Below are 18,956 nucleotides of genomic sequence, written 5' to 3'. Positions count from 1 at the left end.
CAGATCTTTGCAGCTGCATCCTTGCCGTCCCTCCGATCTCCGCTCAGTCCTTCCTGACCACGCGTGCAAGTCCAACAGGAGTCCTTCTGCCGCCTCTATTTTATTTTTTTCATCACACAGACTCTGCTTGAAACCATCTTATTTGTTTGCTTAATTGCACCCAAACTGGAATGTCTGCTCCACCAGTGGAAGGATGTAATTTGGCGTCTGCAGACCCTAGAAGAGTGCCTGACACATAATAAACGCTCAAAAAATATTTGATGGTTGAAAGAATGAAGGAAGGGCGGAAGGAAAGAAGGGAAGAGGTGGGGGGAGCACATCCTTCAAAGGATGATTATACAGTCTCAATTAGAGAGTTCTAAACCGCTCAGCACAGTGCCTGGCACTCAGGAACGACTTAATACCTCAACTATTATTCAGTTATTAGGATAGAATAGGGGGAGCACACAAGCACAGGAGAAAGAAAAGCAAAAACAGTCCCCCCCCTACTTTGCCTGGATTCACCTGGCTTCTGAAGAGAATATTTGAGGTCTCTGATGAAGCAACATCCCCTTTGGCTCCCCTGGAACTTGTGCTTGAACCCAGTTCAGACCCCAAGGGTTTGGAGTTCATTTACTTTTGGCAAACCATCGGCTCTTTTTTTCGAAGGGAAAAATAAAATACAAAAAGATAGTCACATAATATCTTGGAGATCAAATGCCTCTTGGAAAACTGCATTTTGATGAGTGAGGGAATCAAAACCATATGGATTAAATTCTCCTTAGATCTCTTAAGGGGAAATGGGAGCGGGAGCAGGGGAAGGGCAGGGAAGGGAGTGGAATTCAGCACTGACTTTTCCGAACATAAAGCTAGCCATGAAGGATGGCCTGAGATGTCTCAGGTCCTTCAGAACTGTTTGTTGACCACGTGCCAGCTGACTCATCAGAGAAGGAAATGTGAAAGGTTTTTTTTTTGTTTTTTTTTTTAATCACCCGTTTCTTTTCTTCTGATTTCCCCTCCTCTATGGTGCTGACTTTGGGGTCTTGTTAGTGACTCAGAAAAGGTACTGGGACATTAAGTGTGTATAATTTCTCCCAGAAAGCAACCTCCAAGTTTCTCCCTGAGGAAAGGGCCTTAAATATCTGCTGAAGCTAAATATTTGTAATCAGGTACTTAGATGAGCGTTTCTTTCTTTCTTCCTTCCTTCCTTTCTTTCTTTTCTTTCTTCCTTTCTTCCTTTCTTCCTTTCTTTCTTTCTTTCTCTCTCTCTCCCTCCCTACCTCTCTCTCTCTTTCTTTCATGGTCATGTTTCTATCTGCATTTTGCTGATGCGGGCAAGTTGCTGAAAGAGACTCCACATAAAGCGTGATTGACGCTGTCACTTGCTGTGAGAAGAAATCAAGGGGAACAACTGCTTCCAACTTTTTTACCTCAAGCACAGAGAAACCTCAAAAGCCATCTCCTCTGTTCTTCTCACCCTAATCTGAGAGCAGGTGACACTGCTGACCACTCGCCTGGCTGGGGTACTGAACTCAGGTAACACTGACTGGACGTTTGCATTGTAGGAGGCCCCAAGCGTCCTCTCATTTCATCCTCCCAAACCACTTCAGGGGAGGTGCTCTTATTCTCATTTTACAAATGAGGTGACTGAGGCACAGAGAGGCTAAGCAACTTAACCAAGGTCAAACAGTGAGGAAATAGCAGAGCTGGGATTTGAACCAAGGTTTTGCCACTGCCAGAGTCTGTACTCCCAACCATTATTTCCCTCAAAATATCCTGCATTTTTGGAATTTGTGTCTTTGCTCTTGCTGTGCCATTCATCTAAAAAGCCTTTCTCGCTACTCCTAATCTTTCTCCCAGCTGCCTGACAAGAATCTTCCCCACACTCCAACGTGTGTCTCAGGTGTCCTACAAATCTTTTTGGAAGCCCCCAGGTTGGTTGGGACTTCTCCCACCTCTGAACTCCAGGGCACCTGGAGCCTCTCTGCGCTGTCCAGCCCACCCTACGTCATAAAACCAGCCATTTGCGCCCTGGCTTTAAATGAGACACACCTGTGTTTTTTTTAATAATGTATACACGATTTTTTTTTTCACACACACACACTGTATTTTATTTTTACAAGAGATAAATAGACTGACACCAAGCATTGTAAATGGATGACCACAACAAAGCAACAATGATTGCAATTACCAAACACGAAACACACTCATACTATGTCATAATATTGACATTCAGTCCAGTAATCCTCCACTGTAACAGCTCCTTTACTTTGCAGTGAAAATTGATTTGTATATTCTTTGCCTCTGAGTCCTTGTGGGATTTTTTTTTTTAATAATTCAAACAGAAAGTCACAAAAATTATACTCATCCTCATCAGTTCACTCAGTCCCATGTAATTAATTTTTTTTCATCTTGATCTTTTGTTAGCACTTTTATGAGTTCATCAGTTTTTCATCAGAGTTCTGAAAATGCTTATTCATTCAGTTCAGCAGTACAGTCAGTTACCAGAAACCTATACTTGTCAGAGTCTTTTCCATGAATTTCTTGAAGATGAAACCCTTTTATAGGAACATATTTGCAAAAGCATCAGAGTACACCCAGAACTGTCTGTAAATGACAAAAGACTTAAAAATGACCACGGTTAAAGATTTGATGAAAGTTCATAATAATACAATTGACTAGGAAATTTAGTTATTTCTGAGATATACATTTTAAAGTAATAACTAGAATTATGACTTATAACATTATACCAGAACATATAAGATTTTTAGAAATTTCATGTAATGTCTGAAACGAGACACACCTGCGTTTTAATCGCCTGCTGGGACACCCTACATTTACAAACCACTCCAAGACTCAGATTCCTTATCTACAGAAGGGGGAAAATGAGATGACCAGCGTGAGCAAGCGGCCAGCCAATACACGCAAGGCACACAGCAAGCACGCCCTCCACCTCGGCTGCTGTCTTCTGGTTCCCGGGCTGCTTGTTTGAGCTCCCGCACCTGACTGTAAATGCTCTGAGGAAACGTAATAGTCACTGATTTAGGCAGTGATTGGATTAGGCATTTCGCTGAGTTTAAAGGAGAGAGGAGAGGGAGCCGGTGGGGACAGCAGATGGAAACACGGCTCAGAGGGAATAAGGGCAGCCACTGTGGCCTCAGTGCCTGTTGTGTGACACGGTTTTCAAGGATTAATTCATTTCATCCTCACAGCAACCCTAGCAGCTAAGTGCTGTTATTATTCCCATTTTACAGATGAAGAGACTGAGGCCCAGGGAAGTTGAGTGACTTGCCCTAAGCCATATATGTATTCGGTAAGTTCAGAGTCAGGATTTGAGCCCTGACATTCTGGGTCCAGAGTCCAAGGTCTTCCCTGCTAAACTAGATTACCCCTAAAAGGGGGGATTTTAAAGCTTTCAAATAGCAACGAAACAAAAGGCTGAGAGTCTCCAGCCAGGATTGGCAGCTATTTAGTGGGTACACATGTTGAGACAAGTTTATCAACACTTTCCTGGGAGTTTATTCAATGGGAGGAAGTGTTGGGGGCTCCCCCCGCAGGAAGCCATGTTGGCTTTGTGGTTGCGCATGAACTTGATCATAAAACAGGAAAAACGCTGACTGAGGTGAGGAGGCTTTGGGTGGGATCGTATATATATGTATTTTATCATGCTTGTATATAATTTCATGTTTTTTCTTGAAGAACTCGATTTCACATATACCTCAAGGTGAGGTTCAGCAAATAAATGCAAGACTGGGGAAAACGTAAAAGATCAATATGATGGTGAAACATTTAATTAGTCCTAAAAAGGTGAGGCATCAAGGGAGTCTTCTGAGAGGAAGGGACAGCTGGACTGAGGCCAGACGGGTGAGTCAGAGTTGGCTTAATGAAAAGGACACTGAGGGTTGGATCACTCCATAGCCATTTCCAAACCCTTTCCCTTTTATTGCTCTCCACTATGGAAGCTTGAATGAGAAGCTTCCCAGCCTCCCTTGAAGCTAGAGGGGTCTATGAGACCAAGTTTGGCCAATGTGACACCAACATAAGTCTGCTGGAGGTTTTTCTGGGAAAAAGTTTTACTTCCTTCATGAAAGAGACAGAAATGGCTTGTTTAGCCCTTTCCCATTCTTCTTATGGGAAAGGAAGGATGTAATGCCTGGAGCTGTGGTAGCCATCTTATGACCATGAGGCAACACAGAACCAGCCCTGTTTTCATCATGCTGCTGAAGCAATGCTAGCTGCTACCCACCTCTATATTTCTTGTTATGTGAAAAAAAAAAAAGAGCCACTATTTGAGCCCATCTGCATCCATTTTTTTTCATTGCTTGCAATCAAAAGCATTTATAACTCATACACTAGGCAAAGCAGGAAAATAATTATGAAAAAATGAGCTGTTCAAGACAGAGGGTCCAATATGTGCAAAAACCTGGAGGAGAGAAAGACTGCAGTATAATCTGAAGATGAGAGATTCAATATACATGAAGTACATGTTGCTGGTGCTGATGCTGGTGGTGAGTGTTGGCTGCTGGCTGTGGTGAGCAGTGAGACTGGAGAATCACACGAGGCCTAGAACACACAGGGCCTTGCACAGCTTGTAACTTTAGATTTGGACATTATCTGTAATAAGGGGACACCATGGAAAGCCGTGTGTGTGTGTGTGTGTGTTGAATCAGGGGAGTGCCTGGGATAAAGTTAAGTTCTAAAAAGACCCTTCTGGCCTGAGTTCGTTCCTTCAGTAAATATAAGCATGGGAAAGTAAACTGGTAGAATCACTTTGGAAAACTGTTTTGAAGTGTCTACGAAGACTAAACATCCGCTACCCTACAAACCCAGCAATTTCATGACATAGGACACACCCGAGAGAAATAATTGCATGTGTCCTCCAAAAGACAAGCCCAGGCATGCTCATAGTAGTTTTACTCATAATAGCCAAAAATAGGTAGCAATTCAAATGCCCATCAAGTCTAGAAAAGCAAAAGAATTTGCAGGTGTCCTCATACAGTGGAACAGTACACAGCAATAAAGAAAAGGGACACCTTGCTGCTGCATGCAACGACATGGATGAAAATCTAGACTTCATGATGAGGAAAAGAATCCTACAGAGAAGAGTGGACATTTGTCTGGGTCATCCAAGAAGGAGGTGCCAAGATTAAGTGTCCAAGAGATGACTAAGAGAAACACCTCTGGGAAAATGGGGAGGGAGCCTGGAGAGGCTGGGAACAATCAGACTATGATGCACATCTGCCCCTTGTGAAGGAGAGAGGGAATGAAGGAAGGGAGGCAGGGAGGAATATTGGTTAGATGGAAACATCTTAGACCACGATGCAGTTCTAAAGAAGCTCAGCAAAACTGATGGGGAGTCCTCGAGCCAAAATTGCCAGTTAGTGGAGCTGCCTATCTTCCAGGAATGGCCTGCACTCATGTCCCTGCCACACGCAGTTAAGGGCTGGAGCAGCCTGTGGGAAGTGTGTCCTCCCACGGACGCGGTGATGATGGATTTCGGAGCCCAGCGGAATCGGCTGTAGGTCAATCCCCACAGTCAGAGATCAGAGAGATGTATTTTCATGACCACAACATTGAACAATTCCATACATGAAGGTCAAGAGCAGGCAAAAATCAATGTTCAGTGATAAAAGTCACAATGGTGTGTTTACTTCCAGAATGAATAGGGCTGGGGTGTGACAGGGCAGGAGGGAGCCTGCTGGGGTGACTGGAAATGTTCAGTATCTTGATGGGGGGCTGGGGATTGAGTAGGTAAAAATCTTTTGAGGTATCACCTAGGGTTTGTGCATTTTGTAGAAAAAATGAACAAGTTCTTATTGAGCGAATGCTTTCTGTCAAACGCTCAGCCCTGGGCACAGATGGGTGACTAAAGCAGACAGTGGTGTTGGCCCCGAGGGGCATGCAGCGAGAAGCATGGTCTGGAACACAAGACCAGGGCAGGGAGGCCCATTAGGAAGCCATGCGATGTCCCCGCTGAGCACCGTAGTGGCAGGGAGAGCCCGCGGCATACGAGACTGTCTGCAGACAGCCGAGCCCAAGAAGCGTTTTGCCAAAGATTCTTGAAAAGAGAGAGTAAAGCAAAATGACTGACTTGCAAGAAACAAGAAGTAGAGATGTGAAAGCAAGTCAGGAGCCATCAGAACTGCTTACAGAGGAAAATGCTTTTAGAGAGATCAGTGACAGGAAAATTCGGTGTGACTGTTCACTGCCGGGACCGCAGGGAGCGGAGCCCTGGGAATTGCATCTTTCCCGGAGCCAGGCTCATCTCCCTGTGCCCAGCCATCAGGTTCATTGGGTTTACAGGGACCCACTGGGAAATTATGTCCGATATTTTTCAAAGCCAGCAAAAGATTTCACACCTTTGTGAGGGCTGCTTGGTGGCGGGTAAGAGAATGTAGCCTCTGGGAGGGAAGGGGTTCCAATTAGGGCCAATTAGAACTAAACTGACCTGTCATTTGGCAGAAATGCCTCATGGAACTCACTCTGTTCTAGAAAACTGAGGATTTCTCCTGTGAGTTCATTTGCTCAGAGAAAGTTCTCTATGGGAAGATGCCTGTATGGATCATTCCTTAAGAAAAAAAAAATTTTTTTAAAGTAAACTCATCTCAATGACTCTTGTGTTTTTCCATTGCTTCTGTCATCAGTCCTGAATTTCCAACCATTTTCAACTTGAGAGGGTGATGTTGCCTGTCATGCTCTGAAACAAAACATGTTAATATCTGTATATTTCAAACCAGCATGCCCTCAAAATGTGAACTTGCCACAGCTTTCCAGAAAGAACCAAAAATAGAACATTTTACACTTGCCTAACTTTTCCTAGGCTTTTTAAAAAAACTCCTGTCTTTTCAGACTGTGATAAATGCAAAAAAAACAAAAGTATTTATTCAATAATTTACTGTGCGGAGATGGTGGCATAGTTGAGTCACCCAAGTGCTTTAGGAAAATTTCCATCAGGTGCCATCATGTTCTCGGCCTAAGCTTTATTTAAACTCGCTGGATCGATTTGAATCAATTTGACATGTACACACTTCAGGGCATGGTTAGTTTCAAATCAATTAAGCTCCTTATGACTTTATGATTAAGAACCCAAGGTTATAAAACATGAATATAAAAATCACAAATTATAAAGTGAAAAGTAAAATCTCCACCCAAGGTTTCATAAAAATCACCAGAATGTAAGCTTCATTAAACAAACAAAGTAAGAGTAATTAGGTAGTAAATTGAGTACAGTGGTTTCAAAAGGCTCTAACTGGGACGGACCAAACCGTTTAATGAAAATTAGGAAGCCAGGATCCAGGGCAGCTTTCAGCGGGTTCAGATCTGAAAGGCGCTCCTCAGAGGTCTGGTGGCCCTTGCAGCAGGAGCTCAAGGTTCCAGTAAAAATCAGACAGTGGGGGACTTCCCTGGTGGCACAGTGGTTAAGAATCTGCCTGCCAATGCAGGGGACACGGGTTCAATCCCTGGTCCGGGAAGATCCCACATGCCGCAGAGCAACTAAGCACGTACGCCGCAACTACTGAGCCTGGGCTCTGGAGCCCGGGAGCCACAACTACTGAGCCCGCGAGCCACAACTACTGAAGCCTGCGTGCCTACAGCCCATGCTCCCCAACAAGAGAAGCCACCGCAATGAGAAGCCCGCGCACCACAACGAAGAGAAGCCCCCGCTTGCCGCAAGTAGAGAAAGGCCATGCGCAGCAACAAAGACCCAACGCAGCCAAAAATAAATTAATAAATTTTTTTTAAAAAAGAGCAGAGAGTGGACCTTCCAGCCCTTCCCTGACCTTGACCAGCCTGCCCTTCACCACCGGACACAGGATGACGACCTCCTCTTGGCTGGAGCCAGCGAACAGCCAAGTGAAAGCATTTTAAGGATCACAGTGAAATGCGATTCCCACCTTCCACAGTTACGTGGAATTTTTCTCTCCTGGTTTTGAAGCTCAGGAAAAAGAAGTAAGGAGGAGGGAGAGGATTAGAATTTACATTAAAATAATAACGAGGGCTTTCCAAGTGCCAGACCCCTTGATAAGTCTGATCATTGTCATCTGTCTTTACAACTCCCCATGAAGCTGAGGTGGGTTCTCTTAACTCTCATCCCATTTTAGAGACTGAAGCACAGAGAAGTTAGGTAATTTCTCCGATGGTCACACAGCGAGCAAGGGGCAAAATCCAGGCCCATGTGATTCCAAAGGATGGATTCTTCTCCTCCAAGGGTCGAGAGGCCACTTGCATTCATTTATTCAACATGTATTGACTGGGGGCTTTTGCCTCCTCTGTGTTCTAGGAACTAAAGATACAGAGTGAACCAATCAGCCACGTTCCTGCCGTCACGGGGCTTTCACTGCTGTGCAAAGACACAAGTGAAAGTAAATCATTAAACAAACCGACAAAGTCAGGGAGTGATAATTCTCTGCAGAGAATGTTCAAAGTGTAATGTAATAGTGACTGGTGGCTTCTTTCACTGGATGGTCACCTTTTAACAGCTGGCATATGAGGTGAGATTTGAATGACAAGAAGGTGCCAGCTGTCCGGAGATCAGGGAGAAGGACATTCCACATGGAGGGGAGGGCAGGCACAGAGGCCCCCAGGGATGAATGAGCTGGTCACGTGCAAGTAACAGGAAGAGGGTCAGGGCTGTGGATTCAAGATGGCCAAAAATTCTTTGTCAGTTTTCCTCCCTTTCAATCTGGGTGCATCTTGTGACTTGCTTTGACCAGCAGAATGTGAACAAAGTGGCTGTGTTTTGGTTCTGGGTCTAGGATTCTGGCAATTTCCTATTTCACTCTCTTGAAGAAGCCCCGAGCCAACATGTATAGGGATCTAGCTACACTGTTGGAGAGACCACATGGAGAAAAATAGATGCTCGGCTGGCCCCCAGCTGAGGAGCCAGTCATGTGAGAGAGGAGTTCCAGCCCCAGTGGGAATCCCAGCCAAATGCAGCCACATGAGTAAGGCCAGCTGAAACCACAGACGAACAGAGATGAGCCTCCCAGCCGAGCCCAGCTAATCCACAGAATTGTGAGAATAACCCATGGTTGCTGTTTTCAAGCCACTAAGTTCCAGGGTGGTTGGATTTGCAGCAATAGATGATTAAAGCAGCCGAAGTGACTGCAGTTAAGTGGGGCAAAGGGGATGGTAGAGAATAAAGCTGGAGGTCATTCTCCATCAAGGGCTAGATCAGGCAGGGTCTGTAAGCTAGGTAAGCAGTCGGGATTTCATTGAAAGTGTGATCGGGAACCATCGGAAGAGGCATGACATGGTCTGATGATTTGTGTATATTTTTAAGCTTATGCTGGCTGTTGTGTGATGAATGAATTGTGGGGTGGGGAGAATAAGAGAAGAAGCAAGGAGGTATCAGTTACGTGGCCACTGTGGGAAGGCTGGGAAGAGATGATAGCAAACTGGACCAAGATGGGGGCAGTGGAAATTCAGGGAACTGGCTGATGCTGTGTTTTGGAGATAGAGTCAGAAAGTGTTGCTAGATGGAGTGCACTGGGACTGCGGAGGATAAATGCTCGATCTTTGGCTTGGGGAACTCAGTTGATGGTCCATGGTCCACTGAGATGGAGAAGACTGGGGTATAGGAGCAGGTTTGGAGAAAAGACAACAAGAGTTTTCTTAATCATGGCAAGTAGAAACGTCACATGGACAGTCGACTACAAGGGTGTGGCATTCTAAGGCGAGGTCACTCCAGAAGGCCTTTGGAAGTCCTGGGGAAAGCATGGTATCTGAAGCCACGGATCTAACGAGAATGTTTAAATGGATAAGAAAAGGGGGCTCTGGATTGAGCCCCACGGCACTCGACATTTGGAGATGAGAGGTGGGATTCAGTCACACAGGCAAAGAAGGAACAGCTAGTGAGATGGAAGGAAAACCCAGAGTCTCTGGGATCACAGAAGCCAGGAGAATACAGTTGTTAAAGGAAGGATGGGATCAAATGAAGTCAAACAAGAACAGACATGACCATTGGTTCACGGAACTGATGGAAATCACTGGTGATCCGTGAAGTCATTGGTGATTCATAAGCAACCATCCAGAAGGATTATACGTTTCAGAGGATGATGGCGTAGAACAGAAATTGTCTCCCACTTGTCCCTAATCAGTGCCATGATAGTATTTAAACCTCTCAGTCTTTGACCAACACAGAGGAGGAAAGGAAATAAAAGAATCCTGAATTGGGTGAGTTTAAACTTTAAAAGAAAGGGTTTTCCCACAGATGTCATTAGGAAGAATGAAGGCTCAAAGGGGAATACATAGAAATGAGTTCTAGGAATGGGGAAAAGAGATATAAAGTGCGTTAAACTTGAACGCAAAGCTCAAAACCGTTGTGCCCGCTCCATCACTTCCATCACTGTCACCACCATCACGACTGTGGAGAGAGGAAGTCACCTTTGGTGGCAGTGCAGCATTTTTCAAGAGAGGCCCTTTTCTTTTCTTTTGCTCCCTTGGTGAGGAAGTGTGTTCCCACATCCAAAGCCAGGAAAGGGAGGTCCAGAGGGACTACACCCTTGTGACTGGGGGCACCTGCAGGCATAACACAGTGGAATTCCATCTGCTGATTGGAAGCCCTGCTGACATTTCTTTTTGTGGCCAGAAAGGGGGTGATAGAATTGGGGTAGGATGGCCTGGTGGAGTCCAAAAGTAAGAGAGGGGCCAGAGCACGCCACTCTAAGTCCCTAGTTCTTGAGAGGTACAGGAGCTGGACTTCATATGTGCCCAGAGGCCCTAAAGTTGGCCACAGAAGGCGGATGAGCAAGGACCCTACACGCAGAGGATGATGGCAGAGTCAGCTGTGGCCAGATCCAGGAAGGAAGCCACAGCACTCAGTGAGGTGCGGGGAGACAAGCCCCTTGTAAGGCCAAGGGCAGGCAGCCTACCGAACCCTGGGGCAACAACAGCGCTGGCCAATGGGAGAGAAGTCTGTGAACTCATCAGTAAAGGCAGGAGGCCGGCGGTGCCTCCTCTCCTTCCTGCTGCCCCTCCCCCGCCAAGAGCCAAGGCACGGAGGGGTGGGAGAGCAAAGGTATGAGGGAACATCTTCCTTCCCCCTCCAGACCCTTAGAATCATAGTTCAGGCCTGACCCAGGGCAATAGCAGGAAAAGGGCTTTCAATCCAAAACCAGGTTGAAGTTTCAAAATGAACAGGATACAGCGTAAAGAAGCAAAACTGATGGTTTTAGTAAGGGAACTGGTACATTCTAGAATCCAGCTGGACTTCTAAGGATGCGTTTCCTGATGGAAAATGTCACATGGCTGGATTGGGGACAATTATTAGAAACAATAAAGCCATTTCTTATTTATCTCGCCAATGAATGGAGACATTTGAAAAACTAGGTTACAATGGACTGAGGAGCGAGCCTGTGCCAGGCACTGCCCAGGGCATTTGCATGTTTTGCTCATCGCATCCTTACACACCCCTCATGGTGGGTGCTGTTAGTACGATTACTATGGTTCGTATGGTTAGTATTCTTATGCCTGTTTTGCTGGTAAGAAATTGAGGCTCACACTGAGGCCACATAACAACTAAATGATAGGGTTAGGGTTCAAACCCAGGGTACTGTGACTTAAAAATCGAATATTTTAACTGGGACCCTGATTTCTTCAGAATGCCTCATTTAATCACAATAGCCAGAACCAGACCACACTGCAATGCATGTAGAATTACAGGCTGCAAGCTCAACCGTGGAGGAATATTTCTCCATTTTCTTGACATCCAAAGTTAATTTCTTTGTCAGGTCCCTGATCCTGGAAGTGACAGAAACAAAATGACTCTCATGTAGGAATTTCTCTGACTCTCCCCCAGGCTGAGTCCAAGCTCTGGGGCCCTCAGGAGTGCCAAGGTGTGAGAGGCAGAGGTGGGCACAGTCTCCTTGAGGCTTCCATACCCTATTCGTGTTTCCCCTGTCACCCTGAGACTTTCTCAGACCCTTTCTACCTAAACCCCCGATTGACCATCATCGGCCAATTGATCCCATGCTAAGCTGGGCATAGGAACCCCGGGCTCTCCCCTCATCTGTCCATAGAAGGGCTAGGTACCCAGGCTCTGGAGTCAGATTAGTTTTGTGACTCTGGGAAAGTTACTTAACTGGCTTGTGCCTCAGTTTCCTTTTCTGTAAAACCAATGGTCTCCCAGGATTGATACAGGATTTTTAAAAAGAGAAAGAAAATGTGATTTCCAAGTGGGAAAAAAAAAAAAAAAGAAAGAATACTTGTAGAATACTTGAGAACAGTGCCTGGCACATCATAAATGCTTAACTGAAGTTAACTGTCCTTATTTGGGGGTGGGAGGGAGGAAAACGATGACTCTTACTAATCAAGTCTTTTTTTTTTTTTAATGCTTGGACAGTAGCTTGGGAAATTATTCCCTGCGTTCTGTAGTATCCCTTCTTTCCCTAGGCAATATAGGCAAATTATCTGGCTTCCCCCAAATTGGGGAGTTTGGGGTTTGGGTGTGGTATTTCAAAATTCCACCCTGCCCAGTCAGAGGTGGACAGTTCTGGCTGAAACCCTATGAGCTGCCCTGCAATGCCCTTCCCCCGACACACACACCCCTCCCTCCCTCCAGCATCCCTCTCTCCAGGTTAGAATTCTCTGGCATCGAACTTTCCTGCAACAACTCAGTTTATCCTGCAGCCACATTCATTCTTTGGAGCCTTATCATGACCTTTGAAAATAAAGAAAAGCAGATTTGGTTCTTAGCTGCCATCCTTTTTTTTTTTTTTTTTAAACAAAAATTTTTGCACTGCGGACAATTTCAAACATATACAAAAGTGGATGGAACAGGACTTAGAACACCCATGCGTACACCATCCTCAACTCACGGCCAATCAGGCTTTATCCATCCCTACCCATGTATTTTGAAGCATATCTCAGGGATCATATTCCATTTGTAAATATCAGCGTGTGCTTCTAAAGATTTGGAACGCTTTTTTTAAAAAACACATTACCGGTATCACAACTTAAAAAAAACAACAACAACAAAACCAACAATGATTTTTTATCATCAAAAAGCCAACCAATGTTCAAATATTTAGCAACATCCAATATGATCCATCAGGAGTGGGGTTGCCCCTCGCAAATTGTTTTAGGAAACAGCGTGAGGCTCTCCGGGAGAATAATTCCATCCCTCTGTTTCCTCCACAGACAGAAATGTCATAGCCAAACCCACTGCTGGCGGTGCCAAGAACTCCAAAAGACAACCACGTGTCAAATAACCATGGAGACACGGTGAGAGAAGGAACTTATTCCTTGCTCCGTTGTTTAGAAAGAGCAGTCAAAAAGCTGCTGAGCGCGGAGGGAGAAGGCACACGCTGCGTGCGTCTGCACACACCTCATGATGTGCACCGGGGCATTCCCGCCGCATCAGAAGGGCCAGCAAGGGCTGGTGCAGCCGCTGCCGGTACCGGGGATTAGCACGAGCGCCTGCGGGAGCTGGGCGGACCTCAGCGCTGGAAAAATTGGAATCGCCTTGTTCCTTGTTACTTTCTTCCAATGGTTCAGCAGCAGCAGTTTTGAGCTGAATCCAGCAGAGAACTCAGCTGAGGTATTTTGATTTATGATTTATTTATTTATTATTTTATCTGGTTCTACTGCTGGTCATTTACATGACAAGCCTTGTGATATCTTTAACGGAAGGGCAGTTCCAACCCTGATTCCTTGAAGTGCCTGCAGCCTTCTAATGGCTTTCCTTTCGACACCTTACATAAATCAAGGTGCCGGTAAAGCAGGAATGGACTGATCCTATTTTTACTTTTAGAAAATGTGTGTACAGCACTATTCCCATAGCCGATGCCCTGGTGCTCTGCCCCTGCTCCGCGGCCTTCCTGCTGCTGTCTCTCTGCCCTGGGCTTTTACTGGGCTGCAGGAGGTGGTCAGGCCTGGAGTCAAAGAGGCGGTACCCTCAGTATCCACCAGTGAGGGACCCGTGTTGGTGGATAAAAGCTCTGCAAGCGGGGTCAATCTGAGGGGCGTTCTACAGCACTGCCCAGAAGTCCCAAACCTTCCGGAGCCCCAGCTGTCCCCAGGGCTAACCTGTTCCTTGTCAGCTGCCCTTCCTTCCTATGTCATGGCCTCACCCCTCTATCAGTGCTTCCTGACATCCCCCCTTTACAGGGTGACATCATTGGGAAACCTCCCAGCCCCAGACAAAACAGGAGAGTTGATCACCTTACCCCTCAAATAAATCACTTGTGCTCAAATCCTAGTCTCAGGCTTGGCTTCTGTGGTCCTCAATCCAAGGCAATCCATAAGCAGAGAAGAGTCTGGAATGAGACATGCATCTTAACTGGGTACCCTTTGGGAACAGAGCTCTCGAAAGTAGGGCAGTGGGGTAGTGCTGGGCTCCTTGGGTGTTTGGGGGTGGGAGTGAATGAGGATGGGTTTTTCGCCACATCTGTATTTGATTTTTTACGAAAAACATATAGCATTTGTCTATTTTTTTTAATACACAATAAAAACTTGGGTTTTTTAAAACTAGTAGCAGATATGTGTTTTATAATTTTTAAAGGGTCATTTCCATTTAAATTTTTTTAAAAGAAGGAAAGAAACTAGGTTTAAAAAAATTTTTTTTAGAATGACTTAGAGCAAGAGTTTTTTATTTTTTTTTAAGCCTCCGAATCTTTTTGTGATGGAATCCCTACCTGGCTCCTGCAGTTACCACCAGGTGCAAGTGGCGCTGCTGTGACTCAAACAGGGTGCCGGGGCCTCCCCCGCCAGCCCCCCATTCTCTTCCCCTACCTCAGGTAACCACTAGGTACTTCCTAAGAACCTTGAGGTTTTTGTTGGACCCAGTGTGAAAACCACTGTTGTAGATTATTTAATGGCATAAAAGAATTATCGTTAACTTTTTACTTTAAAATGCATTCTGAAATGAAAAGAGCAGGCCAAAAACAGCACGAACAGTGCTATCTTGATTTTTGTGGAGAAAAAAACCCCTGTATTCATGTACATTGAAAAAAGACTAGAAGGGAATATACCAAAGATATTCATGGCAGTTATCTTGCGGGGGCTGGATCCCCAGTATTTTTTTAGTCTGGTTTCTGTGTCAATGCTATATTTCCTTCATTTTCAACGGTGAATATGAATTATTTTTTAGCAAAAAATAATGATTTCAAGGAGGTGAGAGAGTAGGAAAAATGATCCCAAAGTCACATGCAGACAGTAGCAGCATCCAGACCAGATTTTCATTGTTTTTAGGTACTGATCTGAAAAGCAGGGCCTTCCTCAGGTTAACAGGGTTTAGACACCGAAGGCTGCATAGCTCAAGTTATAGCCTGTCAATTCCATGCTCAGCCAAGTCTTTGATGTTTCTGATGATGATACATGAGTACTGTCCACAAAACAAGCCAAACAACAGGTAACTCTCCCGCCTCCATCGCCGTGGAGTGGTTCAGGCTGTGAAGTGGGCGGTGCCTCCCACTAATATGGATGCACTCGGGTCAGACTCTCAGCCAGGGAGCCTTTGAAGGGAGATGGAAGCTTTGCCAAACTGGAAGCTACCCTAGAGAATTGGAGTGTTTAATTCAGCGGTTCCCCAACCTGGCAGCCCATCAGAATTACCTGGGGAGTTTCTTAAAAATGGGTTCCCAGCCCCACCCACTGAGCCTCTGGCTCAGGAGGCCTGGACAGCACTCATCATCACCTGTATTTTTAAGCCACGCTGGGGGATTCTCACGAGATGACTTCGTGAAGTTCATCCTCACTGCTGGGTTGTAAACTCTGGGAAACCTATATGCCTGCTGGTGGCTGTAACCTGGATACCGTCGGCACAGCCCCCGATACCCTGTAAATCTTCAGGGAGGCAACTCTTTACCGAAGGCCCACTCTGTGCCTGACGTTTTGCTAAGTGGTTTCAAGTCCCTTTGCCTTAATTACAACTCGGAGGAAAGTATTCTTATATCCATTTTGTGGATGATGAAGCAGATTCAGAGAGACTAAGAAATTTGCCCAAGATCACTTAGAAAGAAAGAGAGGCCGCATTCAAATCCTGATCTGAGGCCCAAACTCTAGCTCATCCCACTCAGCCATGTCACTTCTGGAAAGTTCCATGACATTTCCTTTCTTTTCCTGGGAGAAAAACGGTACCAGAATTCCCCACTCACCTTCCTCACCTCTTACCTTCTACCTGCTCCTCTGTTCGTCTACACACACACACACCACACACACACACACCACACACACACACCCACCCCTTCTAAGTTTGACCTGCGTCTAAAAAAATAGCACTAGAACTCCACCCCAGGACATGCTATACAGAGTGTTATTCTCACAATTTTCTCACTTCCTGTCATAACACGTCTTTCCTAAGCTAGAGGAAACCAGTTATTCCTTGATTCCACTGTAATTCTCTTACTTATTTGAAAGCAATTGTTGCAAACTGTCCTAAGCAATTTGACTATTCAAATTATAAGGTGTTTGATGATAGCTTCCCCATCCTCCCAAAGTCAGAAAGCTATGAAGGCTACAGGTTTCCTCCCCTACCTCCAAACCGGATGGTATGATACAGAGAGAGCCCATCTCAGCCTGAATTCCACCAGCAAGGAAACAGTTATTAGCGAGCAGGCATATCCACAGCCACTCAGCCCATCCCGTGAGTCTGGGGACCCCTCAGCGATCTGCCCTTTTAGATACTTGGACAGCCTCTTTCATGAAAAGTTCATCTGAGGTGGATGTGACAATACCGTCAGTGCAGTATTTAGCTAACGCAGTCAGGTAGGTGATAAAATCAACCCTTTAATATCTAGACTCAGGACTGATTGGACTTCAGAGCTCAGGGCCTTTCCAAGAGAACGAGCAACTGGTCTCGCTCAATTCATTTGCAGAGTTCAGACAAGGCTGGTGCATCATGAAATATGTCTAGCCATCTACCTTTCTCAAACACCATTATTTTCATCAATGAAAAACCATTTTAGAAATCCATTATGCTAATTAACACACCCGTGGGCGCCGAGCTAAGCCAGATAATTGAAGCACTTAGGGAAACTTCCTCTGGAGTGTGGGGCTGTGATCTTTCAAATGTTAGATTAACTGCCCCTACAATGCGGATGAAAGCACGCATGCACGCGCGCACACACACACACACACACACACACACACACGTAGGCACACGCAGCATATTATCTATGCTTTAGCTTCAGAAGTAAATTACAGACAACATAGCATAACCGCCACCGTGCAATGAGAACTTACTGGACGCCAGGTACTGTGCTAAATGTCTGACCAGAAAGAAAACTGATCTCATTTCATCTTCACTGTGGAAACGGTGGCCCCAGGAAACCCAGTTAGGAAGGATGAGCTGGACTCACACGTTGGCCGACTTGAAAGCTCTAAATCTCAACCGGGAGCCTGGTTGCCAGCGAGTTCTTCTGGGCCTCCGGGGAATTCCCCAGTCATCATCAACCATAAGCTTTCGCTGTTGGCTCAAAACTTTGAACAATAAATAAAACCCCCATCTCCGAAAAGTATTCCACAGCGTGACTTCTGAGCAGAAGCCGTCCTGCAGCAGGCTTGGGAACTCCTCTCAGGAGACAGCTGTGTCCTACGTGCAGCCGGGCAGGGCAGCCGGCTCGGAGAGACCCCAAGGCCAAGGGCGGCCAGAGTCTGAATGCTGTCTGCTCCCTGTTAGGTCTCCGTGCGGATGCCCCTCTTCTGCCATCCTCGGCTTTGTGTCTGTATCTGGATTTATCAGCCGCCCCGACAGGTCCACACGGAAGCCAAAGAAGAGGGCAGCCAATCACAGCCCGGGAGCACCCTCCCGCTCCTGTCTGGGAGGTACACGGACCCCAGCTCCCCCGTAATAAACTACAGAGCTGTCAGGGAGTTCATGAAAGGAGGAGGGACAGGGCAATGCGGGTGGTGAAACGTGGTCAAAATCTGGATACATTAAGAAGGGAGAGTGGAAAGAATGTGCTGAGGGATCCAATGTAGGATCCACAAGAAAGACAGGAGTCAAGGCTGACTTTAAGATTTTGGACCCGAGCCAAGAAGAAGCGAGTTGTAATGAACCAGATGGGGTAGACTTCGAGGAGTAGGTTTGAGGGAACAGCTGAACACGTTAGGGTTAAGATGCTATTAGGGGACTTCCCTGGCGGTCCAGTGGTTAAGACTCCGTGCTTCCACCGCAGGGGGCGCGGGTTCCATCCCTGGTCTGAGGACTAAGATCCCGCGTGCTGCACAGCACGGCCAAAAGGAAAAAAAAAAAAAAGATGCATTAGGTATCCAAGGTGTAGTCGTTTTCAACTGCCACGTAACAAATTTCCACAAGCTAAGCAGCCTGAAGCAACACCCGCGAGCCCAGCTCTGTAGGTCGCAAGCCTAGCGGGTTGTCTGCTCAGGGTACCAGAAAGCTGAGGTCCAGGTGCTTGCTGGGCTGGGTTCTTGTCTGAGGCTCTAAGGAAGAATTGAATTCCAAGGTCATTTCCTCATTGGGGGGGATTCAATTCCATGCAGTTGTAGGCCTGAGGTCCCTGTTTCCTTGCTGGCTGCCAGCTGAGGGCCACTCTGAGCTTCTAGAAGCTGCTCACATTCCTTGCCGTGGGGCTTCCTTCATCTTCAAGCCACAAAGGCTGGGTCAAATCCTCCCGCTTTGCACCTCTCACTTGCCACCAGCCAGAGAAAACTCTGCCTTTAAAGGGTGCTTGTGATTAGATCAGGCCCAGGTGGATCATCTCCCTTTCTTAAGGTCAAGGGTATCTTGTAACATAACCTACTCATGGGAGTAAAATCCGTCGCATTCTCAACCTCGGGGAGTGTACAGGGAGTGCACCCTGGGGAGCAGGCAGGGGCAGAGAATCCTGGGGGCTTTCTTAGAATCCTGCCTGCCACCCAAGGGGAAGTGTGGCGGAGACAGTGTCCTTCAGAGACTTCAGGGCTGCAGGATGGAGCGGGAGGGGCAGGGGACAAGCCCATCTGGATCTCTTTAGCCTCTGGAACCTGAGCGCTCAGGGAAGGAGGCCCGGCCCCTTGAAGCTGCCCGAGGGAGC

General features: G+C 46.3%; 1 long non-coding RNA gene across 1 annotated transcript in view; it reads right to left on the bottom strand.

The window, feature by feature from the left end:
* Positions 1-13,525: 13,525 nt before the first annotated feature.
* LOC309607570 overlaps positions 13,526-18,956 on the bottom strand; it is a 49,556-nt gene continuing 44,125 nt past the window's right edge. Inside the window, exon 3 of the long non-coding RNA XR_014232455.1 lies at positions 13,526-14,237. This is a non-coding gene — a long non-coding RNA (uncharacterized lncRNA). The remainder of the gene's footprint in view (positions 14,238-18,956) is intronic.

Source organism: Balaenoptera borealis, assembly GCF_965194805.1.
Source record: "Balaenoptera borealis genome assembly, chromosome: 12".
Classification (NCBI taxonomy): Eukaryota; Metazoa; Chordata; class Mammalia; order Artiodactyla; family Balaenopteridae; genus Balaenoptera; species Balaenoptera borealis.
This window is presented reverse-complemented; position numbering and strand designations above follow the sequence as displayed.